The sequence below is a fragment of the Lathyrus oleraceus genome, chromosome 6 (genome assembly GCF_024323335.1).
Source record: "Lathyrus oleraceus cultivar Zhongwan6 chromosome 6, CAAS_Psat_ZW6_1.0, whole genome shotgun sequence".
NCBI lineage: Eukaryota > Viridiplantae > Streptophyta > Magnoliopsida > Fabales > Fabaceae > Lathyrus > Lathyrus oleraceus.
The window spans coordinates 393888542-393915436 of NC_066584.1; the positions used below are offsets into that span (position 1 = coordinate 393888542).

General features: G+C 37.9%; 1 pseudogene; it reads right to left on the reverse strand.

The window, feature by feature from the left end:
- Window positions 1–1151: 1151 nt before the first annotated feature.
- Window positions 1152–26895, reverse strand: LOC127095818 (DNA-directed RNA polymerase subunit beta'-like; annotated as a pseudogene).

Here is a 26895-nt window from a genome sequence, read left to right on the forward strand (position 1 = left end):
CTATAAACTCAGTTCAAGTTAACTATAATTGCACTAACTGAATCCTAACCAGAAATTAACCAAATTAACCGTTTTCCTACCTCTGTTATAACCCCTAACTGGAATTCCAACTTGCAATGAACACTAACAGAATTGAATGAAAATCTAACAGTGTCAAATCCTAACAAACTTACATTATGAAATCTAATAGGGTTAAACACTGCCCTAACAGTTGCCCAACTACCCGATTTAGTTATGCCACTCTCAACTCTATAAATTCTTCAATCATCATTCAATCATTATTTTTTCAATCATTTCCCAATTATTCAATCATTGCACACAAAACTCTTCAAAACTCTCTCACTTTATCACTCACTTTTTGCAATCAACTCACTGTGAATTCACTCTGAATCTTCAACCTCTACATTTTCTCAATTCCCTCACGCACAGAGAATCACACGCATCAACATCGAGAACAACTCAAGCACAGAGAATCACATGCATCAGCATCAAGAATAATACATCAATGATTCCTGCAGACTAAGAAGGTGTAGAAGTTGAAGAAGAAAGAATTGAAGGGAAAGAGTAGGGAGGTTTGAAGCTTACTTGAGTGCAGCGACTTCGTCTTCATCTTTGTCTGCTTCGAATTCAACATTTACCAAGGAAAAACTCATCCTGTAGGTAGGAGTATTCTTTCATCTTTCCTTACATGTAGCTTTGATCCCTAAGGAACCAATATTTTGATTTTCATTGTTATTTGTTTCAAAGTATGAAATTTCTTTATATGTAAAAAGTTTGAATAACTCTATTAAGTACTCTGAATTATTCTATCATTTTCTCACCATATGGATAAAACTCTATTTAGCTATGTAAAATTGCTATGGGCATGATTCACTTAGGGGTGGAAAATGGGCATGCTCGACCCGTTTAGGTCCGTCCCGCAAAAGCCCACAAAAAATGGGGCGGGGCAGGACATAAATAGTTATGCGTGCATATCGAAAACTTTGGTCCGACCCTCAAAAAAAGATAGGGCGGGACAGAGCGAGCCCACAGGCACTGCACCTCTTTTAAGTTTAAAAATGTATTTTTTTTGTTAATGTCGACACTCACACAGAAACGCGACGGGACAGAATAGAAACATTAGAGAGTGTGGGGTTTAACTTTGGCCCATCTCATAAAAAAGTGCGGGCAAAACATGCATTGTCAGATGGGCCGAGCCACCCCTTAAAATGGTTTCGAATTAAACCACGAATTAGAAATATCTGAAATAGCTCTATTGCTATTTCGGGGGGCAATCCACATTGATGTAATGAAAGTAATGGACCTACGACAATAACAGAACGCCCCGAATAATCAACTCGTTTTCCAAGAAGAGTCTCTCGAGATCTTCCCTCTTTGCCCTTAATTATATTGGAAAACAATTTGTAAACTTTATTATGACGGTCCCTCATTGGTTGTCCGCGGATTCCATTATCAAGAAGTGTATCCACGACTTCTTGTACCAATTTTTCTTGACACATTACTAATTTCCCTGGTGTAAATCCACTTGTTGTTAATAGATCAATAAGAATATTGTTCCGATAGATAACTCTTCTATAGAGTTCATTAATATCCGAACTCATTAGTTTACCGCCATCTACTTGAATAATTGGTCTCCATTCGGGACGAAGAAATGGTAATAGACATAAAACCATCCATTCTAGTTGTATATTTGTTCGGAGAAAATGCTTAGCTAATTCCATGCGTCAAACCAAAAAATTCTTTCTTCTTCCAACTTTTCGATCTTCCCATTTGTCAGTGGACCCCTTGTAAGACCCCAAATTTTGACCCTAAGATCCCTCATGCAATTTCATCATAAGCATAAGCATTGGGATCATACCTTGGCATCCTCCTTACCCCTCTTTCATTGGGTTTGTTTTGGGAAAGATCAGTAAGTACTTTCTGATTATATCATACTTGTATATTATCATTTTACTAATCAAAATACCAAAAATATGTCTTTGTGTCCATCTAACTCTTTTGTAGGTAGGGCATGATCTCCTTGATTCATTGATCACATCTAGGGTTTAAGACCCTCATGAACAAAGAGCACAACCAAGAATTGATCCTATAATGGTTATGAGCATCATATAGGAGTCCCAATGTTCTCTACATGTTATATTGATCAAGTTTGCTTCAAGAGTTTGAGGGTGATTTGCCTTGGAAACCCTAGTTTGACTGGGTATCTTAAGTAACTTCTTCAACAAGCTATCTCATAGATTGATCAAATTTCTCAAGGGACACTTCAAATTTCATCATCTTATGCATATATGATCTACCATGAGCCAAGAAAGTCAAGAGAATTGGAAATTAGCAAGTTGGTTGATGGTGGTTGGCCAGATGAATTCATCTGATCAAAACTGGGTCTCCCTAGACCCTATCTCATATGATTTTCACCATATGAAAATGATCCCAAGATAAAACTTACTCTAAATGACATTATAAACAACTTTCATGTTGATACCTAGAGCTATTTTTTCTTGGAAAATCATTTTCTATATTGAAACATTATAGGTCATTTTGTCTAAACCCTAATTTGAAAGTCAACTTCCCAAGACCATAACTTGCTCAATTTTTATGAGATGAAAGATTTCCAAGTTGCACAATCAAATTCAATGTATCTAATTCAACTTTTATGTTTGGAGTGGGAGCAAATTCAACTTATTTGAACATGTGATATGAGGCTACGTTATAGGTCACTTTTGACCTATACCATTGATCAAGTGATTTTTCCAAACTTCAAAAATGCATAACTCTATCATTTCAAATCCAAATGGCATTAAAATGGTGACAATTTTGAAGGTCTTTGAGAGAGATAAAACTTTTGTGAATACACTTTTCTCATTTTAAGCTCCCATAAAAAGTTAACCAAGGTGGAATATTGAGACATACGGCTTGACACTTAGAAATTTTTTGATATGTCAACTTTTTCCCAAACTTCCACCTCAAATATCTCCAAGTTCCATGCTCCAAATTAAAAAGTGTTCAACATCAAACTTGTTTCTCTTGATCTCACCTTTCCAAAGAGCTAAAATTCATGCATTTTGGATGAGAAATGCATAGGCTGCGCATGGCTTAAACAGACTGATATCATTTGGCATGGATCAAACTTCAAGTGGCAATGCACATGTACCTTGCAATCCAATACATCTTCAAAGTATCCGATCATTCATTTGGACTTGCAAACCATCATTCCATGGGACTATGCACGCCCATGCAGCATGGCATCATCATTTTACCAAATTTGGAAAGTGGAGAGAGTGTGCAAATATCATTTGATTTCCCTATAAATTAAGGCCCTTATGCTCAGAATTAACAGACACATTGCGCCGACTTTGAATCTCCATTGAAAACCCTTCACTCTAAGAGGATAACCCTGATAAATTCATTTGAATTTGAGCTTGAATCTCCACTATTTTGGAATTCAATTCTCTAGGAATCCATTTCTTCTAAGCCTTTCCATTCCTCTCCTGCAAGCAATTGAAGTGAAGCCAAGCACGATTCAGATCAAGATCTAGCAAGCTCAGACCTCCGGTGATGATGTGTCTTAAGTCTGAGCCATGGGATCCAACTTCCACGTTTTAATCTTAGCCGTCCCTTGTGAATACCACGTTTGCAGCGCGTTTGACTAAGGAACACATGGAACACGTGTTTTGGATCATCAGATCTGCCACCTCAATTAATGAGGGAGATCTGATGGTCCACGTATTTTTGAATTTTCTGAATTTTATTTTAATTCCATTTGCTCAGTGGAGACTCCTTTGGATTTGGAAATGTCACACAAGTATTTATGGTTAGGCATTAATATTTCTAATTGGGCCTGAGAAGCTGAGGACCTTAGAACACCTAACCCATCTTGGCCTATTTAGGACATAGTGCGGAAACTGTTCAGTTGTAGACTTGATAACAGTTGTTACGCGATACTACACTCAGACGAGTTTCTCTTGAGAATATTATGGGTCGATGAGTCAATCATCTTAACCTGTAATATCCGATAGATGGAATTAAGACTCTGGGAACTTTTTAGAACATGATATACAAGTTTTTATCCTTAGTTCACTCCTTTGGGATTGTTCTTACCTAGACTCTATGCTCGTGACTTGCAACAAACCCTTGATTCTTGGTTGATCCAATCAAGTCTTGTCAATATCAATGGAACTTGGGTGTTGATAAGGTGTAAACCATAATCAACCAAAATGGATGTTTGATCTTGACAATGACTTGATTCATCCCTTGACCTTTGTTTGCCTTGTGTGTGATCCCTTATTTGTGATTGTTACATTCATGCATTTCATGCGCATCATGACATTCATCACACAAAATTTCAAGGAACTAAGGTATCATTTGCAAATATTTTCAGACCATGGATTATGGACGAAGGAACACTAAGAAGTACAGTTTTCAGATGTCCAGATTGGAAAGAGTTAAGGAAGCTAGCATCTTTTGTATTAGATCCCTTGGACTTCAAACAACGTCACGGGTCTGTCCATTTTGTCTGCCGATATGGTTGAAGGACTCTTGAGTGTATTGGTACAGTTCTATGATCCTCTATACCATTGTTTCACTTTCCCAGATTTTCAGCTTGTGCCTACCTTGGAGGAGTATTCTCATCTTTTGGGGATACCTGTTTCTAGTAGAGTACCTTTTAATGGATTGGAGGAGATTCCCCGATCTAATATTATTACTGAAGCTCTTCACTTGAAGAAGTCTGAAATAGAGACACATTGGGTGAAGAAAGGAGGATTATTTGGGTTGCCATCTGTTTCCCTCATCAAGGAAGCTACCACTTTTTCTCAAGCTGGTAGTGTGGACGCTTTTGAAGCTATCTTTGTGTTGCTCATCTATGGATTAACTTTGTTCCCTAACATTGACGGTTTTGTTGATGTTAACACCATTAGACTTTTCTTGATTGGGAATCATGTACCTACTTTTTTGGGTGATATGTATTTCTCTTTGCATCTAAGGAATTCTAAAGGTGGTGGAACTATTGTCTGTTGCATTCCTCTTCTGTACAAGTGGTTTATTTCGCACTTGCCTCAGACGCCTGCTTTTGTGGAGAACAAACAATGTCTAAGGTGGTCTCAAAGACTTATGTCTCTCACTAATGATGATATAGTTTGGTATGATCCGTCCTTAAGCAGTGTGGAGATTATTGATAGTTGTGGTGAATTCTCTAATGTGCCTCTCATTGGTACACAAGGAGGAATTAACTACAACTCTGCTTTGGCTCGTCGTCAACTTGGGTTCCCCTTGAGAGAAAAACCTAATAACATGTTGTTAGAAGGTCTTTTCTATCAAGAGGGTAAAGATCCCCAACATTTGAAGCAGAAGATTATGAATGCTTAGCATAATATGCATAGGAAAGGAAGATCCAAGCTCGGTCCGCGCAATTGTGTAGCTTTGGAAGCTTACACTCTTTGGGTGAATAAGAGAGCTATGGAGGTGAAGATGCCTTATCCTTATGAAAGACCTATGTCTATGGTTGCGGTTGAGCCATTAACTCTCCCTAACCAAGGTGTAGAGGAGTTGGAAGACACACTCATCAAGATGAAGCAAGAGAAGGATATGTGGGAAGAGTGTTTCCATGCTTTGAGCAAGAAGCATGAAGAGTTAAAGTTGGAGTCTAAGGACAAAGATGCACTGATCGAGCTACTTGAAGACCGAGTGACGAAGAGACAAAGAGAGCCAGAGGTTTCATCTTCTAGCATGCCTTAGCCTTCCATTGCTTGGAAGAAGATTGTTGACCAGCTTGTCCTCGAGAAGACTCAGATGAAGGCTTCTTTTGAGACCGAGATTTATCGAATTCGAAGGAAGTACGCGCCTTCAGCCAGATCTTCTGACATTGTTGTTAGGGATCCTTAGGATGACTAGTCTCCTTTTCTTTTGTATCTTTTTATTTTGGTTTCTGAAATTGTACTCAGTGTAATCCTTCCAATTTATATAAATAAAAAGAGATTTTTGGTCATATCAAAATTATTGCAATTGCCATTTCAGTATTATATATTTGCAAATGATATAGTAAGTTCCTTGGAAAATAAAAAATAATCAAGCATTGCATTTCATGCATCATTTGCATAAGCAGGTTTTTGCCAAGTGTCTGATTGGTTATGTGTTTTAGCCAAGCTGACTCACCGGTACAACACCATAGCTAATCGTCCAAAGATCATGGAACACCTTGAGCAAGAGAACCGAGATTTGAAAGAGGAGATTGCCCGACTGACTGCCATGATGGAGTCAGTACTTGCTGCCCATAGCCAAGCTTCTCCAACTCCTACAACTCCTCCCGCAAGGACTGTCATTTCTGAAGTGGTTACATCTACAGTGCCTGCTGCCACTGCCGACATCGCTCCCAATCTTCCTGCTGGATTCCCTTGGGGAATGCCACCTAATTTTGTGCCAGAAGGTTTCACTCCCACTTTTGCTTCCATGTTGGCATCTAGCCCGGTCATGTCTGTGCCACCTCCAGTTGTGAACACTTTGCCTCGTGTAGAGGACATCATCTATCATTCCGAGTCGTTTGAGGGCCCAGATGTCTATGAGAAGATAGATGAGATGAAGGACCAATTTCTTGAGCTGCGCAAGGAATTGAAAACGCTGAGAGGAAAAGATCTGTTTGGGAAGAGTGCTGCTGAACTGTGCTTAATGCCCAATGTGAAAATCCCAGTGAAATTCAAAGTGCCTGACTTTGAGAAGTACAAAGGGAACTCTTGTCCGCTCAGTCATCTTGTGATGTATGCCCGCAAGATGTCAACTTAAATAGATAATGACCAGTTGCTGATTCACTATTTCCAGGATAGCCTGACAGGTGATGCACTCTGTTGGCATATGGGGTTAGACAGTGCAAGCATCCGCACTTTCAATGACCTAGGTGAGGCTTTTGTGAAACAGTACAAGTACAACGTGGATATGGCGCCAGATAGGGACCAGCTGAGGTCCATATCTCAGAAAGATAAGGAGACGTTCAAGGAGTATGCCCAGCGTTGGAGGGAGTTGGCTGCCCAAATCACTCCTCCTTTGGAAGAGAAAGAGATGACAAAAATCTTTCTGAAAACCCTGAGTTCATTTTATTATGAACGAATGATTGCCAGTGCCCCCAGTGATTTTACCGAGATGGTAAACATGGGGATGAGACTTGAAAAAGGGGTCCGTGAAGGATGATTGTCAAAAGAGGAGGCGTCGACGAGCAAGAAGTATGGGAGTAGTTTCAGCAAGATGAAGGATAGTGAAGCAAACGCAATTTCTAGTGGGAGGCAGAGGAGGCCTTAAGTAAGAAGAAATCCACCACCCCGTCAACATCATCATCATCAAGTATCTTCCGTCATTCCAGTATTTTCAAATAAGCAAATAACACCAATTCAACAACAACAACATCAGTATCAACATCAACGTCAACAACAACAACCGCAACAAAGAACAAACACCTACAACAACAACAACAATTCCAACAACAATCATCACCAGCAACAGAATTTTGAGAGGAAGAAGGTCTCTTTTGACCCGATTCCTATGTCATACGCAGAACTGTACCCATCATTAGTCCTCAAAAATTTGATTCAACCGAGGAATCCACCGCAGATCCCAGAACCACTTCCTTGGTGGTATAAACCCGAACTTCACTGTGCTTTTCACCAGGGTGCACCTGGACACGATATTGAGAACTGTTATCCACTGAAGTATGAGGTGCAAAAGCTTATGAAGAGTGGCATGGTCTCTTTTGAAGACCACGCGCCTAATGTGAAAGCTAATCCTTTGCCCGCTCATGGGAATACCTCAGTGAACATGGTGGATGGTTGTCCAGGTGAATTCAAAGTTTTTGATGTCATGTTTATCCGAAGATCTTTGGTGCAAATGCATAAAGATATCTGTTTGGTGAGTGACTGTGAACATGATCACGATGGTTGTGATATTTGTAGCGTGAACCCAAGGGGGTGTGTTGTAGTGAAAAGGGACATCCAGCGCCTGATGGATGAAGGCACGATCCAGATTGTCCAATCTCGTCATGTAGATGACGATGTTAATGTCATAGTGCCTATTTTGAAGCAACCGGAGCGGTTGGTGATTCAGTATGATAGCAGTAGTAACCAGAACGTCAGCAATAAATCAGTTTCGTCGTTGGTAATATGGTTAGTGGGACCAGTCCCGTGTGTATCTGATAAGGTTGTACCGTATCAATACAATGCTACGATGATGGAGAATGGTCAAGAGGTCCCATTGCCTACAACCAGTTCAGTGGTAAGCATTGCAGATGTTACGAAGGTGACCCGCAATGGTCGAGTTTTTGGACCGGTGATCCCGGAGAATAGAGAAGAAACAGTTGTTGGTAAGAAGGCGGAGGTGCCTAGTGTAGATTCCGTTAGTTGTTCAAGAGATAAGTCTGGTGAATCCAGCAATTTGAAAGCCAATAGTGATGATGATGAGGTGCTCCGACTGATCAAGAGGATTGAATTTAACGTGGTTGAGCAGCTGCTCCAGACTCCCTCAAAGATTTCCGTGATGTCTCTGCTTTTAAATTCTGAAGCGCACAAAGAAGCACTCCAGAGAGTTCTTGAACAGACATACATGGAGCAAGATGTTACTGTGGCTCAATTTGATCATATAGTGGCTAATATCACTTCATGCAAGAATTTGAGCTTTTGCAATGAAGAACTCCCTAAGGAGGGAAGAAATCACAATCTGGCTTTGCATATTTCAATGAATTGCAAAGAAGATGCTTTGTCAAATGTGCTAGTTGACACAGGGTATTCGCTCAATGTGCTTCCAAAGTCAACATTGTCGAAGTTATCTTATCAAGGAGCTTCCATGAGGTATAGTGGAGTAATTATCAAAGCCTTTGATGGCTCGCGCTAGATAGTTATTGGAGAAGTGGACCTTCCAGTCAAGATAGGTTCGAGTGATTTTCAGATTACTTTCCAGGTAATGGATATTCACCTGGCCTATAGCTGTTTGTTAGGAAGGCCATGGATTCATGAAGCAGGAGCTGTTACTTCCACTCTACATCAGAAGCTCAAATTTGTCAAGAATGGCAAGTTGGTGATCGTGGTAGGTGAGAAAGCGTTGTTAGTCAGCCATCTGTCATCTTTCTCGTATGTGGAAGCTGAGGATGAGGTTGGAACTCCATTCCAAGCCTTATCTGCTGATAAGAGAGTTGGGGCACATATGTCCTCTCTGAAAGATGCGCAGAAGATTGTTGAGGAAGGTCCTATTGATCAGTGGGGGCGTGTGGTAGAGGTCGCCGACAACAAAGGAAGACTTGGTTTGCGGTTCCAGAAGGGCTCGTCAACCGTTAGATCTGAAGGGATGCAACTCAGTTTCCGTAGCAGAGGCTTCATTCATGGGAACAAACAACACTTAGTTGCCGTGCTAGAGGATAGTGAAGAGGAAGACTAAACCAACTTTGTGACGCATGGACAGACATGCAACAATTGGATTGCTGTTGATATTCCTGTTATTTTGCATCGATCTAAGTAATTGCTTTTATATTTTAAAATCCTTCTCCTATGCCTAAGGGAGAAGTGAACATTGTTTGGGCATTTTCAATTGATCATCAATAAAATTAATTCTATTCATCCACATCTTTGATGTTTTTTTTACTTTTTGCTTTATTCTGAAAATGGTAATCACAAATAACCTAAATAAACAATATAAGTCCATCTGCATAATATTTGGTCACAAATTCACTTCTCTAAAATCAAAATATCAAATCATTATGCAGGTTGGTTCCTAACCCCATTGAATACAATGATCCTTCTCCTTCTCCAAATTTTGAATTCCCTGTGTTTGAAGCCGAAGAGGAAAGTGATGTAGAAGTGAGTGATGAATTGTCTCATCTTCTTTAGCAAGATGAGAAGATTATTTAGCCATTTGAAGAGCAGATTGAGCTAGTCAACTTAGGTTCCGAAGATGATCTGAAGGAAGTCAAGATTGGGTCTCGACTGTGTCTAGATGCTAAGAAGGGGTTGATTGATCTTCTTTGAGAGTATTCAGATGTGTTTGCTTTGTCCTATCAAGACATGCCTGGGTTGGATTCTGATATTGTGGAGCATAGATTTCCGTTAAAGCCAGAATGCCCGCCAGTCAAGCAGAAGTTGAGAAGAACGCATCCTGATATGGCTATGAAGATCAAAGAGGAAGTCCATAAGCAGATTGATGTCGGTTTCCTTGTGACCGCTGAGTATCCGCAATGGGTGGCCAATATCGTACCAGTGCCGAAGAAGGATGGAAAATTCCGCATGTGTGTTGATTATAGAGATTTGAATAAAGTCAGTCCGAAAGATGATTTCCCTCCGCCACACATTGATATGTTGGTAGACAATACTGCTAAATTCAAAGTCTTTTCGTTTATGGATGGATTTTTTTGGATATAATCAGATTAAGATGGCACCCGAGGATATGAAGAAGACCACATTCATTACACCCTAGGGAAAATTATGTTATAGAGTGATGCCTTTCGGTTTAAAGAATGCTGGTGCAACTTACCAGAGAGCAATGACTACTCTTTTTCATGATATGATGCATAAAGAGATTGAAGTATATGTCGATGACATGATTACTAAATCAATTGATGAAGAGGAACATGTTGAGCATTTGTTGAAGCTATTCCAGCGTTTGAGGAAGTATAAACTCCGCTTGAATCCCAATAAGTGTACTTTTGGTGTTCGTTCTTGTAAGTTGTTGGGCATTATTGTCAGCGAGAAGGGTATTGAAGTTGATCATGCCAAGTCAAAGCAATACAAGAGATGCCTGTGCCCAAAACTGAGAAGCAAGTCAGAGGTTTTCTCGGCCGCTTGAATTATATTTCCAGATTTATTTCCCACATGAATGCCACATGTGCTCATATATAAAGCTTCTTCGAAAAGATCAATCTTGTGATTGGACTGAAGACTGCCATAAAGCATTCGATAGTATCAAAGAATATTTGCTTGAACCTCCAATTTTGTCTCCACCTGTTGAAGGAAGACCATTGATCATGTATTTGTATGTGCTTGAAGATAGTATGGGTTGTGTTCTTGGTCAGCAAGATGAGTTTGGGAAGAAAGAATTTGCAATTTACTACCTCAGTAAGAAGTTCACCGACTGTGAGACTCGGTATTCAATTCTTGAGAAGACTTGTTGCGCATTGGCTTGGGCTGCCAAGCGTCTACGTCAGTACATGTTGAATCATACCACTTGGTTGATATCCAAAATGGATCCAATCAAGTATATATTTGAGAAGCCTGCTTTAACTGGGAGAATTGCCCGTTGGCAGATGTTGTTGTCAGAGTATGATATCGAATACCGATCTCAGAAAGCGATCAAAGGTAGTATCTTGGCTGACCATTTAGCTCACCAACCAATTGAAGATTATCAGTCAGTAAAGTTTGATTTCCCAGATGAAGAGATTTTGTACTTGAAAATGAAAGATTGTTATGAACCATTGCTTGAAGAAGGGCTAGAACCTAGTTCCCGTTGGGGCATGGTATTTGATGGAGCTGTTAATCAATATGAAAATGGCATTCGGGCAGTGATTATTACTCCTCAAGGAACACATCTACCATTTACAACTAGATTGACTTTCAAGTGTACAAACAACATGGCAGAATATGAAGCTTGCATTATGGGGCTTGAAGAGGCCATGAATCTCAGAATTAAGTATTTGGATGTCTTCGGCGATTCCGCTTTGGTTGTGAATCAGATCAAAGGAGAATGGGAGACAAACCAACCCGGTTTAGTACCATATAGAGATTATGCAAGGAGGATTTCAACTTTCTTTACAAAGATTGAGTTTCATCATATCCCTCGAGATGAGAACCGGATGGCAGATGCTCTTGCAACATTGACATCAATGATCGTAGTGAAGTATTGGAATGAAGTCCCCAATTTATCTGTGATGCGTCTTGATAGGCCAACTCATGTGTTTGCTGTTGAAGAGATCAAAGATGAGAAGTCGCGGTGTTACGACATCAAATGTTTCACTACGCCAAAAATGACTTTTAACAGCGCATCTTAGACAGCGCTTTTAAAAGAAAGCGCTGTCTAAGGTTAAAATTAAAATAAAACACGGAAAATGTTCCAAAAAAATAATGAAAGCGCTGTCTAAGACCCCCCCTTAGACAGCGCTTTTAGAAAGCGCTTTTAAATATAGACCTTAGTCAGCGCTTTTGATAAAGCGCTGTCTAAAGTCTTTAAATTAAAAAAAAAATTAAAACCAAAAGCGCTGTCTAAGGGGGGGTATAGAAAGCGCTTTTGGAAAGCGCTGTCTAAGGCATACCTTAGAAAGCGCTTTCCACAAAAGCGCTGTCTAAGGTCTAATTAAAATAAAATTTCAGACTCCATTTCTATTTTCGTTCTCTGTTCTTTTGTTTTCCCTCCTGCGAACGTTGAAACCCTAACGGCGAAAACCATAACAGCGAACACAAATACACTTCCATTTTTCGGTTTCAATCATTGAACGTGTTTGAAGAATCGTACGTGTCTCGACATTTGGGTGTTGACTTCGTTTTTCGTTTCTACTGTTCTTCATTTCTTGCGGTATGTTCTTCAATATTTCTTCATTTCTTCGTTTCTACTGTATAATCTTGTTGAGAATGTTGAGAATGTTTATAATCTTGTTGAGAATGTTTATAATCTTGCGGTAGTTTACTAATGTTGAGAATGTGCATAATCTTGTTGACTGAGTTTAGTGTATTATTCTTTGTAAATAACTTCATCAGTATTTTTCATGCTCTGTTATTTTGTTTGGTTCAATGCTTGCTCTTTTTGTTTGTAAAATACACTGTTGATGCTCAATTGCCAACCCTAACTGAATGAGAAATAAAAGGTAGGTAGGTAGTATTAAATTTCATACATTGTTTTGTTACAGTGTCTGTGTCTACTTGACTTTAAACTCTAAATATCATTTTGGATTTAGATGTTCAATATTGTTCAAACTTCATGTTTCCTTAGTGATTATACTTGAAGATTGAATAGGTAGTTTTTTTTCTTTTTAACTGTGAAAGTGTTGTTCATCTCACTTTCATTCTAAAGGAACAAGATTTCTCCCATAAAATGATTGAACGAACTCTAATATAGTTATAGGTATAGTTATAGGTATATTGTAATAGAAAAAGTTTGATTCTTGTAATATAAAAAATGAAAGTGATGAGGTAATTAAAGTTGGTATATTGGCGTATCGGATACGTTATTGAAGTTTATATTAACATTGGTTATGTATAGGTTTTTGAAGTTTAAAATGAATTGAACTTTATAATTGTTAGGATATTCAAAGATACTACCTTAGTTATGTATTTTCGTCTGGATTAATTGTTTACTTTAATAAGTAGGAAAACCATGGATAAAACATGGATCTGTGCCGATCGAATGACCAAAGAGTACGAGAGTGGGGTTTTGGAATTCGTTAAGTATGCTGTTCAACACGCTGAAACCCCAGACGAATGCATTGTCCTTGCTTGCGTTGTTGTTATATTGGTAAGGTTGACGCACATGGATTGAAATCGCATTTGCTGAGGCATGGAATTGATCAAAGTTATCAGTGTTGGATATTTCATGGTGAGAAAATTAACGAGAAAGTTATATCTGATAATGCATGATTTCTTTATTTTTTTGTTTTCAATTGCTTTGATTATAAGTTATATCTGATAATGCATGATTTCGTTATATTTTTGTTTTCAATTGCTTTGATTATAAGTTATATCTGATAATGCATGATTTCTTTATTTTTTTGTTTTCAATTGCTTTGATTATAAGTTATATTTGATATTTGATGGTTTCCTTGGTTTATTACAGGTTAGACATGGCTGATGACCAACATGAGGAAGTTAGTAAAAAAGTATCCGCGGAAGAAGAAATTCGAAGAGGCATCACAGTAATGAGAAGGGTGGTCCAAGGAAGATCTCGAGGCATCATACTAGATGTCTGTTGGAACAACCAGGGACAGCTTATAGAACCTAATGGGCATACCTTAACTAGTTTTATCGGTGCACTAGTAAGGAATGAAATTCCCATTACATGTGATGATTGGAGAAACAAAGAGCTGAATGAGTCCAAAGAAAAAATTTGGAGTGAGATAAAGGTACAATCATTTGGCCCTTAATTATACGGTATCAATTATGTTTTTTCAATTACCGATACTAACTATCAATCTGTATGTTTTTCTTAGCGATGTTTTAACATCGAAGAAGAAAGAAGAGGTTTTTGTATGAAATTGGCCGGAAAGCTTCTAAGAGGGTTTCGGACATTTTTATCATCCAAGTTCCTTAAGGATGCGGATGGTAATTTTGTGGATGCGGAGCTTCCTAAAAAATATGAAAGTTTGATATCGGCTGAAGAATGGGAAGCTTTCAAATCCAAAAGACAAGACCCGGTTTTTCAAAGAATAAGTGCTACAAATCGGGAAAGAGCATCAAGCCGCATATCCGTACCGAAAAGGACGTGTCGGATATGGACGCTTAGAACAATCCATGGTAAGTATTTATAAATTGCGATAACAAATTTGTTCATCATATATTAGTTTTATCTGATCAAATTGTATGACTTAATGTGTAGCTGCAGAAGGAGGAAAGTTCAGAAACATCTCTTCCTGCACATGTTTTGTGGAAGGAAGCCCGTGTGGGCAAATCTGGAGTTCCTCAAGAAGAAGTTTTACACGTATACCAGAAATGTGTAAGTATAACATTTTTTCATTAATTGAATAACATTTTTATACACAAATATTTGACAAGTATACGGTATTCATCTGATTTTTCAGGAGGAGCTATCTCAGTCTTTATCTCCCGATGATACTAAGGGCATACTTAGTCGGGCATTAGATGTCCCTGAGTATTCTGGTCGGGTGAGGGGTAAGGGATTTGGAGTCACTCCGACCTCCCTGAGTATTAAAAAAGGAAAGGCTCCTAGTAATCGGGAGCTTCATGCAAGATTGGAAGCCATGCAAGCTGAGCTTGATGCATTGAGGAGAGAAAGAGAGGCTAGCGCCTCAACAGTATACAGAGATGCTTCGGACAAAGACAGTATCAACTGTACCTTTCAGCCGAACATTCCAAAGGTAATTACATATAATTGTCTTAAATTGAACTATTTGCTTAAATTATGTATTTGACATATATACACATTAACGATTTCTTGTTATTATTGGTTTTAGGGCATTTCCCATTGTCAGCTGTATTTGTCGTCACCATACTATCGGATGGTTGGCAAGGGAAAAGTGCATAACGTTAGCGGAGTATTACTCCACACTAGAGAGCTCCCTGCTAGATGTTTGAAGGTATCAGTTGATATTGCAGTTGAGCCAAATGCAGCATTACCATATCCTAGCGATGATTCGGATGCAACAACGGTGCACGAAGCAGTAGGTTCGTTTGTTGCATGGCCGACAAACCTCATATGCGTAGGATATGAGGTATGCTTAAAACTTATGTTAACTTTAATGTGTATATTCAAAGTTTAAAATTTATGCTTAAAATTTTACTTACATATTTTCCTTGGTTATGTTAAATAGACTCCCACAAAATCCAAATCAAAAGATAATGCGATTCCACGGCATACCGAGTCCACGGTTTCAAGAAAAGAGGTAATATACAATTATATGACATATATTCATGGAAGTTGTTACATTCTTAATTTGATCTAACTATTTATATGACATGTAGCTTCAAGAAAATGAGGTTAGCAATGCCTCCGCACAACAAAAAAAGGAGGTTAGTAACGCCTCCGCACGGGTAAAAAGTTCTGGTGCTAAGAAGACCGTAGCTAGGAAAAAACCTACCACCAAGTATAGGTCGTGCCTCAGGATATTTCTAGAGATGACCGATATACCGACCGGAGGTGTTCGGACTGTACATATGGAGGTAGGGATTTTCGGCTTTGATTACGACTAAATGATTGGTAATGAAGACTTCATGCAAGTTTTTAGTCATGAAGAAATCGGCGTCACCGTTGTCAATACATATATTAGGTAAATCCGGTCTACTTTGTTTTATTAATTAAACAACTTATGTTAATGATGTTTACTTTATGTTAATCCGGTTTACTTTATGTTTCAAAAGAGGTGTTAATGATGTTTTTATATTAGGTTTTTGTATGACAAATTGATGCGCCCCAATGGTTTGGACGTGTCATTCGGATTCTTAGCACCCGCGACCGTCAACTTAGGTTTAATCTTAAGTAGACCGGATACCGTGACGGAGTACGTTCTTCGGATCCTCATGGACAATAAAGATGCGGAGAAGTTGTTTTTTATACCGTTTAATACCGGGTTAGCATTTCATTCTAAATTCATCTATTATAATTATTTTCCAAGTTACCATCTAACATTTTCCTAATCATTACAGTGGACATTGGTTGTTGCTCGCAATCAATCCTATCCGAGAAATTGTGTATTATCTTGACTCGTTAGGAAATGATTGGACAACATACCCGGATATGAAGGTCCTAATTGACACGTAAGTGAGAATGTTCAAAATTTTTCTTAGTTTATGTGAATTGTTCTAATTGCTTCATTTTTATTTTATTAGCGTCCTACAAGCTTTTCGGGCCCAACGAGATATCCAAACCTCAAGGAGGGGCACCAACTCCATTACATGGATTAAAGTGGCGGTATATTTTTAATTACCACATTTTTTATTATATTAGTGATGACACTTGATAAAACTTAGGATTTATAATCCATATTTTTTTTTTCATATGTAGTGTCCTCAACAACGTAATCAAATAGATTACGGGTATTTCATGTTGAGGTTTATGCGAGATACTCTTGCTTTGGGCCGATTAAAGATTCCCACCGATGTATGTATTTCTAACTTATGAGTTATTTTTATATTTACACATATCTCATATAATTAAATAGTTGGAATTAATTCAAAATATGTTATATTATTATGTAGTACTTTGATGAATTCAAGTGTGCATTTTATACAAAGGATCAAGTGGACGAAATCAAAGAGGAGTGGTGTCAATTCATGATAAAGCTGTGTAATTAATGTGTACATTTGTAGTATATGTTATGACTTGTAAATGTGTACATAAATTTGTATATATTTTGATACATTTAAGGCAAAATTGGTTTGAATTGGTATATATATTTGTTAGCCAAAAATTGGTAGAAAAAAGGCCAAAATGGCATATATAAAATGTGATAATTGTCTGTCAAAATCTGGTTGAAAACAGGTAGAAATTCTGGTTTATAAACCTGGAAAAAATGTGGTTTAAAACAAAAGCTTCAAAAAATTTCGTATACCTTAGACAGCGCTTTTGTAAAAAGCGCTGTCTAAGGGGGGGATTAGAAAGCGCTTTAGGCAAAAGCGCTGTCTAATGGGGGGGCTTAGACAGCGCTTTTTGAAAAGCGCCGTCTAAGGTATACCTAAAAAAATTAAAATAGGAGGGTCTTAGAAAGCGCTTTTGGCCAAAGCGCTGTCTAAGGGGGTGGGGCTTAGACAGCGCTTTTCAAAAGCGCTGTCTAAGGTATACCTAAAAAATTTAAAATAAGAGGGTCTTATAAAGCGCTTTTGGCCAAAGCGCTGTCTAAGGGGGGGGGGCTTAGACAGCGCTTTTAAGATTTAAAAAAGCGCTGTCTAAACCTTTAGGAGCGGAGGTTTAGACAGCGCTTTAAAGCGCTGTCTAAGGCTAAAAAAAGCGCTGTCTAAGGTCTTGTTTGTTGTAGTGTTTCCTCCAAAATCAGATTTACCCGCCTGGGGCATCTTTGAAAGATAAGAAGACTTTGAGAAGATTAGTCGGTAATTTCTACTTGAATGGTGATATACTGTACAAGAGAAACTTTGACATGGTTATGCTCAAATGCGTGGATAGACACGAGGCAGACTTGTTGATAATCGAAGTGCATGAAGGTTCCTTTGGTACTCATTCCAATGGACACACAATGGCGAAGAAGATGTTGCGAGCAGGTTACTATTGGCTGACAATGGAATCTGACTGTTGCAAGTTTGTGAAGAAATGCCATAAATATCAAATTTATGATGATAAGATTCATGTTCCTCCGACACTTTTGAATGTTATCTCTTCCACATCGCCCTTCTCCATGTGGGGAATTGATATGATTGGGATGATTGAGCCCAAAGCTTCGAATGTACACCGTTTCATTTGGGTGGCAATTGATTACTTCACAAAATGTGTTAAAGCGGCATCGTATGCAAATGTGACCAAGCAAGTTGTTGTAAGGTTTATCAAGAATCAAATTATATGTCGTTATGGTGTGCCAAGTAAGATCATTACTGACAATGGATCGAACTTGAATAATAATATGGTGGAAGCTCTTTGCAAAGACTTCAAGATTGTACATCATAATTCTTCTCCCTATAGACCCAAGATGAATGGGGCTGTTGAAGCTGCGAAGAAGAACATCAAGAAGATTATCCAGAAGATGGTTGTCACGTACAAGGATTGGCATGAGATGCTCCCATTTGCTTTACATGGGTATCGTGCATCCGTCCACACTTCAACAGGGGCAACCCCTTTCTCTCTTGTCTATGGCATGGAAGCAGTACTCCCCGTAGAGGTTGAGATTCCTTTGTTGCGTGTGCTCATGGAAGCCGAGTTGACTGAAGCTGAATGGTGTCAGACCAGGTTTGACCAGTTGAATTTAATTGAAGAGAAGAGATTAACTGCCATGTGTTATGGTCAGTTATATCAGCAGAGAATGAAGAAAGCTTTTGATAAGAAGGTCAAGCCTCGGGTATTCAGAGAAGGTGACCTTGTGCTCAAGAAGATTTTGATGTTCAAACCAGATTCCAGAGGAAAATGGACTCCCAATTATGAAGGCCCATATGTTGTCAAGAGAGCCTTTTCAGGCGGTGCATTGATTCTTACAACTATGGATGGTGAAGAGTTCACTCGTCATGTGAACGCAGATGTAGTCAAGAAATATTTCGCCTAAAAAAATAAAAGAACAACTCGCTAAGTTGAAAACCCGAAAGGGCGGCTTAGGCAAAAAGGAGCGTCTCGGTGGATTGAAAACCCGAAAGGGCGATCCAGGCAAAAATTAGAGACATAAAACAAAAAGGAATTTCCCGATAAGTTGAGTACCCCGCCTTGGGGCAACTTATGCAAAAATTAGGGATTATGGCAACTAACTGCATTATACGGATCTTCAGTAATTTTCGAAGACTTGTTTGAGCACAAGGGTTGATATCGGTTCATCTCCAACAGCGGTCAAGAGCACACTGGATATCAAGATTTGGTAGAAGGATTAAGGATCATTTGTATTTAATGTACCCCTTTTCCATGTAAATTACCATTTTCAACTTTGTAAAATCTATGGAGTCTTGTCATTTACAAACTACCATTCCAATAAATAAAGTTGAGCTTTTATCTAATTGTTTCTACTCTTATTTACTTCAGCCAATAGTTTTAAATTTTATTATTATCATTTTAAAATTAAATTTTCAAATCAAAATCAAGTTTTCTTTAAAATATAAAAGCAAAAAAATTTCCAAAGCATGTAAAAAGAATATTAATAGCATTTCAGTAAGAAGCAAGTTCTTAAGTGAGAAGCATCTGAGGTTCCCTCAAGCAGTTAACTCTTCGGGTATCCCTAGACATTTATGTTAATTCAGTTCCTCGAAAAAGTGTTTGATCCCCAGAGGAGCTTCTTTCTTTTTCTCAGCTGAGTTGGTTGTGGCGTGTCCTTGTTCCCAACAGAGTTTCGGCCTTCCCCAGTGGAGTTCATTTTTCCTCAGCATGTGGATCGTCATCGGAGATGTTTGATCTTTCCCTGGTAGATCGCTTTGGTGTCCCCCACCAATCGTTCTATCATTGCTCCCAATCAAAGTTTCCTCCTGGTTCTTAAGCAGCTTTTGATTCTTCCCCAGTAGGGTTGTCTCCCATTTTTATGGTGTTTGCCTAAAAATTCCCTACAATTTGGATGTTTTATCCTCAGCAGATCTCCTTCCCCAGCCAGGTTTGAGCCTTTTGGATGTTGATCTCTCTGTTCTCCAGCAGTTTGTCTCCATGATTTTGTGGATTAACCGAGGATTGTACCGGTGGTTCAATTTCTTTGCAACACCTCTGTATCCTTCGTGATTGTTTCGTCAGCATAATCACCATATATACATACGCATATACATTCATATAAATTCATGATTTGCATATCCTGCATCTTGATATTTGATTTGTTTGAAATTTTCATTCTCTGTTATGGTGGTACTTTATCCCCATACCAAATCTGGTGTTTGTCCTCTTTCAATTGTAGAGTTTCAGCCCCTAAGCAGAAAAACTTTAACCTTTCTCTGTTTCCCCACTGAGTTTGTTTCCTCGTGGATGATTGTTATTTCAGTTTCCTCTCCAGCAAATTTTCTGGATGGAATTACTCCCCTTGAGTTATGTCCTCATTGGGTTGAGTTTTGATTGACCGTTTTCTTTTTAGCTCTTACCTAGATAGATATCTTGGTCCCTTAAGAGTCTATTACCCAGTAACTGGTAATATTCTTCTTAGCTTGTGGTTTATTACTTTTTGCCCAATACCCGGCAAAAGTATCCTTTTTCTCCTCAGCAGTATCCCTAGCGGATCTTTTCCTCGAAAAGCATATCCTTGATATGTTCATCCTAACCGGTGACGAATATCTTTTCTTCCCCTGTGGAGTCTATCCTTGCTATGTTCACTTTAATCAGTGACGCATATTCTCTTCTTTGGTATTCTACCCAGTAAAAAGGTAGTTCTAATTCCTATTTTGGTTCCTCCGAGAGTTAATCCTTGATATATTCATCTTAATCGATGACGGGTTTTCTTCTCCTTATTGGTCTTCTATCCAGTAACTGATAGATGTAATCCCTACTTTTGTTCCCCTTTTCAGAGTCTATCCTTGATATGTTCACTTTAACCGGTGACGAATTTTCTCTTTGAATGGTTTTCTACCCAGTAACCGGTAGTTGTAAATCCTGTTGTGTCCCCTCGCAAAGTGAATCCTTGATATGTTCATCCTAAACGATGACAAATTTTTCTCTTTGACGGTTTTCTATCAAGTTTTCGATAGATGTAATTTCCCTTTTGTTGTTCAGCTGGTATATCCTTGATATATTCATCCTAATCGATGACGGGTATCCCCCTTAACATCCCCAGGAAAGTCTATCCTTGATATGTTCATCTTAACCGGTGACGGATTTTCTTCCCTGTTGAGTTTATCCTTGATATGTTCATCCTAATCGATGACGGATACTCTCACCCCCTTGGTTTTCTACCTAGTAACTGGTAGTTGTAAATCCTATTTCCTGCAGTTTTCCCCAGCAAGGTTATTCTTACCCAATAACCGGTAATGAGTACTCCCTCCTGGCTTTTTCCTCAGCGAGTCATCCTTGATATGTTCATCCTAACCGATGACAAATGTTTTCTCTGTCAGATCTTTATTATCTCCTTACCCAGTAACAGATAGTAGATAATAGATTTCCGCTCCTCCTGTGTTGAAATTTTATGTTCTCCCCAATTGAGTTGAGTGAGCATTTCCTTAGTGAAATCGTTGTTCCCCTGCACGAGTCAGGTATTTTAGTTTTATCTTGACTTATTCGTATTCCCTGCAGGCGTTGCTTGTTTCCCCGGTTGAGTTTTTCCATTTCATATGGATTTCCTCAAAGTCCCCTAGCAGTTGTAAGTCGTAGCCTGGCCTACGCATAACTCCTTTTTACCCCCCCAGAGTCTCTATCTCCCCAGTGAGTTTTCCTTATGGAATGCATTATGCTCCTGCGGACTTGCTGTCTCTCTGATTTCTTTTCCTTTGTGGCAATATTTTCCCCACAAAGCATTAACTTTTGCATTCATATCATATGCATCATGAGGTCTCTTAGGGACCAAAATTTGTTTATCTGTTGTTATTTAAGCCCATTCTACTGAGTCGACATGAAGATTTTAACCTTCGCCTCCTCAGTTAGAATGTCCTTAAATATGGGCAACTGTAAGACCCCAAATTTTGATCCTAAGATCCCTCATGCAATTTCATCATTAACATAAGCATTGGGATCATACCTTTGCATCCTCCTTACCCCTCTTTCATTGGGTTTGTTTTGGGAGAGATCACCAAGTACTTTGTGATTATATCATACTTGTATATTATCATTTTACTAACCAAAATACCAAAAATATGTCTTTGTGTCCATCTAACTCTTTTGTAGGTAGGGCATGATCTCCTTGATTCATTGATCACATCTAGGGTTTAAGACCCTCATGAACAAAGAGCACAACCAAGAATTGATCCTAGAATGGTTATGAGCATCATAGAGGAGTCCCAATGTTCTCTACATGTTATATTGATCAAGTTTGCTTCAAGAGTTTAAGGGTGATTTGCCTTGGAAACCCTAGTTTGACTGGGTATCTTGAGTAATTTCTCCAACAAGCTATCTCACCAATTGATCAAATTTCTCAAGGTACACTTCAAATTTCATCATCTTATGCATATATGATCTACCATGAGCCAATAAAGTCAAGAGAACTGGAAATTAGCAAGTTGGTTGATGGTGGTTGGTCAGATGAATTAATCTGATTAAAACTGGGTCTCCCTAGACCCTATCTCATATAATTTTCACCATATGAAAATGATCCCAAGATAAAACTTACTCTAAATGACATTATAAACAACTTTCATGTTGAGACCTAGAGCTAGTTTTGCTTGGAAAATCATTTTCTATGTTGAAACATTATAGGTCATTCTGTCTAAACCCTAATTTGAAAGTCAACTTCCCAAGGCCATAACTTGCTCAATTTTTATGAGATGAAAGATTTCCAAGTTGAAAAATCAAATTCAATGTGTCTACTTCAACTTTTATGTTTGTATTTGGAGCAAATTAAACTTCTTTGAACATGTGATATGAGGCTACATTATAGGTCACTTTTGATCTATACCATTGATCAAGTGATTTTTCCAAACTTCAAAAATGAATAACTCTATCATTTTAAATCTAAATGACATGAAATTTTTGACCATTTTTAAGGTCTTTGAGAGAGCTACAAATTTTATGAATACACGTTTCTCATTTGAAGCTCCCATAAAAAGTTAAGCAAGGTGGAATATTGAGACATATGGCTTGACACTTAGAAAATTTTTGATATGTCAAATTTTCCCAAACTCCCACCTAAAATATATCCAAGTTCCAAGCTCCAAATGCAAAAGTGTTCAACATCAAACTTGTTCCTCTTAATCTCACCTTTCCAAAGAGCTAAAATTCATGCATTTTGGATGAGAAATGCATAGGTTGCGCATGGCTCAAACAAACTGATATCATTTGGCATGGATCAATCTTCCAGTGGCAATGCACATGTACCTTGCAATCTAATCCATCTTCAAAGTATCTGATCATTCATTTAGACTTGCAAACCATCATTCCATGGGCCTATGCGCGCCCATGCAACATGGGATCATCATTTTACCAAATTTGGAAAGTGGAGAGAGTGTGCAAATATCATTTGATTTCCCTATAAATTGAGGCCCTTATGCTCAGAATTAACACACACATTGCGCCAGCTTTGAATATCCATTAAACACCCTTCACTCTAAGAGGATAACCCTGATAAATTCATTTGAATTTCAGCTTGAATCTCCACTGTTTTGGAATTCAATTCTCTAGGAATCCATTGCTTCTAAGCCTTTCCATTCCTCTCCTGCAAGCAATTGAAGTGAATCCAAGCATGATTCAGATCAAGATCTAGCAAGCTCAGACCTCCATTGAAGGTAATTTGCAGAAATTTTAAACTCTTCGATTCTCCTTGATTCTTGCTCAATTCCATTGATTCTTGAGTTGTCTGAAGTCCTACCAATGTAGGCAAGAAGATTGAGTTGCTTTGAGGTCAAATCGAAGCAACTCAGATCATGAACCTCATTTTTTAATTTCACATATCTCTCAATATAGTTGGAATTGGATGAATTGGAGGTGATATTCGTGCTCAGTGATGTTTTCTCTTTTAAATCATGTCCCTGTTTGGAATTTTGGTGATGGTTCATGTTGACCAGTCCGATGAAGCTCACCAGAGAAGACAACCGGAGCTCTGCCTCCGGAGATGATGTGTCTTGAGTCTGAGCCATGGGATCCAACTTCCACGTTTTAATCTTAGCCGTCCCTTGTGAATACCACGTTTGCAACGCGTTTGGCTAAGGAACACATGGAACATGTGTTTTGGATCATCATATCTGCCACCTCAATTAATGAGGGAGATCTGATGGTCCACGTATTTTTGAATTTTCTGAATTTCATTTTAATTCCATTTTCTTCAATAATTCATAATAAATTTAATATTGATCCAAAAAATATGGGACTTTCACCAAAAAAATTCAAATATTTTCTCTTTCATATTCTGAATTAAAATTATTTTTTGGATTATTATCAATATTTTTCATGAATTAATTGATTTTTCATTTGTTTTTAATTGTTTAAAAATATTTTTGAGTGTCCAAAATTTATGAAATTTTGCCTCCAAGGTCTTTTGACCTTGTTTGACCTATGATAAATCTCATGGCCATTTATTTGGTGTTTTTATGAGATTTTAGGATTTGGACAAAACATATTTAAATTTAATGCATTACTTTACTATTTTTAATTGAATAAATGCCATTTTAATTGTGTTGACCATTTGGATTGACTTAATTGAGTTTCTTATTTGTTGTTGGGTCTTGGTCAAGGTTGATTTGACTTTGTCAAGTTAATATTATTGGATTTAGGGGATTGATGGAGTGTACGTTCCATCTCCCAAAATGAATGAATAATATTAATTTGGTAAAAGTCCTCCTTTGACCAATTTGTTATCTCATTCGTCCCTTTCCCTCTTCATCTAATTCCCCTTCTTCATCCATTCATTTTCAATTGGCCAATGACATCTCAAAGTCCTAATGCTAGTTGATTGAAAGATTAACATGAGTATGGATGAGATTAGGCCACACCTTTGCATATTTTTTGTGTGTGGTATGCTTAAATGAGCATAGTTCATAATACTATGTCTTCAACATGCATTAACACCAAAAGTCTATTGCCCGGTCTCAAATAGTTGTGACTTCTATATAAGTCCAATTATGATTACTTAACATAGCGCTAAATTTGTGACATAAAAGGCATAAGCATTCTAGTTAGTGAGATTGTAAGTCTCCCCTCTTCCATGGTATGTGTAGAAACTTGGCCTTATTTCCTTCCTTTAGAAGATGTTTTGGTTCAAGGATACATGCTTGTGGCAAGTGGGTTGAGTGTTCTCCAAAGAATGTCTTGAAATCAAAAAGCAAAACAAAACTAACTACTAACTTACTAACCATTAACTTTTAATTTCAAGTCTTTACTCTTATTCAATTTACTTTTAACACTTTATTCTCATTTGCCATTATACATATCATTCTAATTGTTTATGTTAATGTAATTTTCACTTTGTCCACTTGGACCATATTGTGTGATATACTTCGTTGCTTTGCTTGTTTGTGTGGTCTTTGACCATTAATGCACATAATAATAACAAAAACCCTAAAAGACTTTTGAGTGGACTGTTGGTTTGATCTTGCCCAATTGGACTTAGAATTTAGGCAACATTCCTTTGCTAATGGACTTGGCCAATGCCAATTTGTTGAAGAACCAAGTGCATGCAATTTGAATTCATCTGATACATCATTAAAGATTTCTCCAGTTCATCAGCAACATTGATCATTTGCTAAGTTGTTATGTTGAACCTGTGACTTATGGAATTCATCTGCTACATAGGCTATTTTGAACAAGATCATGAAGTGGACAAGATTGGATGAGGCCATCTTTATTTGATGCCTTTTCTCTTCAAGATTGATATAATTATGCATTTGTGTGTTGCTTGATTCTAAAAGTCCAAGGGAATTCTGGGTTTCTATTGACATACTTGTCTATTGGATTGCTCCCATTTCGTCAGATCTTTTCAACTTTAAACTTTTAATTTTTGTGCATAGGGTAGTCTCTTAATCTTCTCCCCATCTCTTTAATTTCAAAATCTCTCCCTCCATTTTCAAAACCTTTTTTGAGTGAACTACTTTTGTTCTAAACTTGGACCATTTTGCAAAAAAGAAAGAAACTTTGGCCTTATGCCATTGCATTTTCAAACTTATTTTCTTAAATCAAACTTGTGAATAAACTTAACTATACTTGACTTAAACTTCCAGAAAAGCCAAAAAGAACTAACTCATTCAAACCATTTTCAGGCCTTAGTGCCTTTCAAACTTAAATTTTGTTAAAAATCGACACACTCATTTTGAAATTTATAGCACGAACTACGAGGTTTTGATCCCTCATTTATATGTTGGAACGTAGGCACAAGACCGAAGGTCTTGTCAAACACAAAAATATAATCAATGAATTCTTTTCTCATCCCCTCATTCTATTTGTTTGTAAACATCACTTTATGCCAAATACATATGCACACAAAAAGGGCTCCCTAGGAGTACCTAGGACACTTTGGGTGCTAACACCTTCCCTCTGTGTAACCAACCCCCTTACCTGTGATCTCTGACTTTTATTAGTTTTTATTTGAAAACTTCTTACTTCTTGGTTTTGTTCGTACTTTTTCCCTTTTTCCTTGGAAACAATAAAAGCGCGGTGGCAACTCTTATTAATTGATCTCTAGCTTGTCAATAACTTTATGATCATGAATTTCCCGCTACACCCCTCTTCTCCTAATTCTTTCCATTCTAGCAATGAAGAATCCATAATAATTCTTAAATCCAGATCAACTAATTGTTCGCGTATAGCATCCGCTCCACTAAAAATTTCTCTATTTCGAAATGTATCGAAACCTTGAGTAGCAAAAAAGAGTGGGATATTGTATATCCAGGATTGGATTTCATATTTGAATGAACCTCGTAATCGTAAGAAAGTTGGTTTTTTAACTACGGGCCTAGCAAAAGTAAAATTTGGCTAGGATCCAATAAGATGGATCTCCCCCTTTGAAAATCGGACATGAGGGTTTCCTCTCAT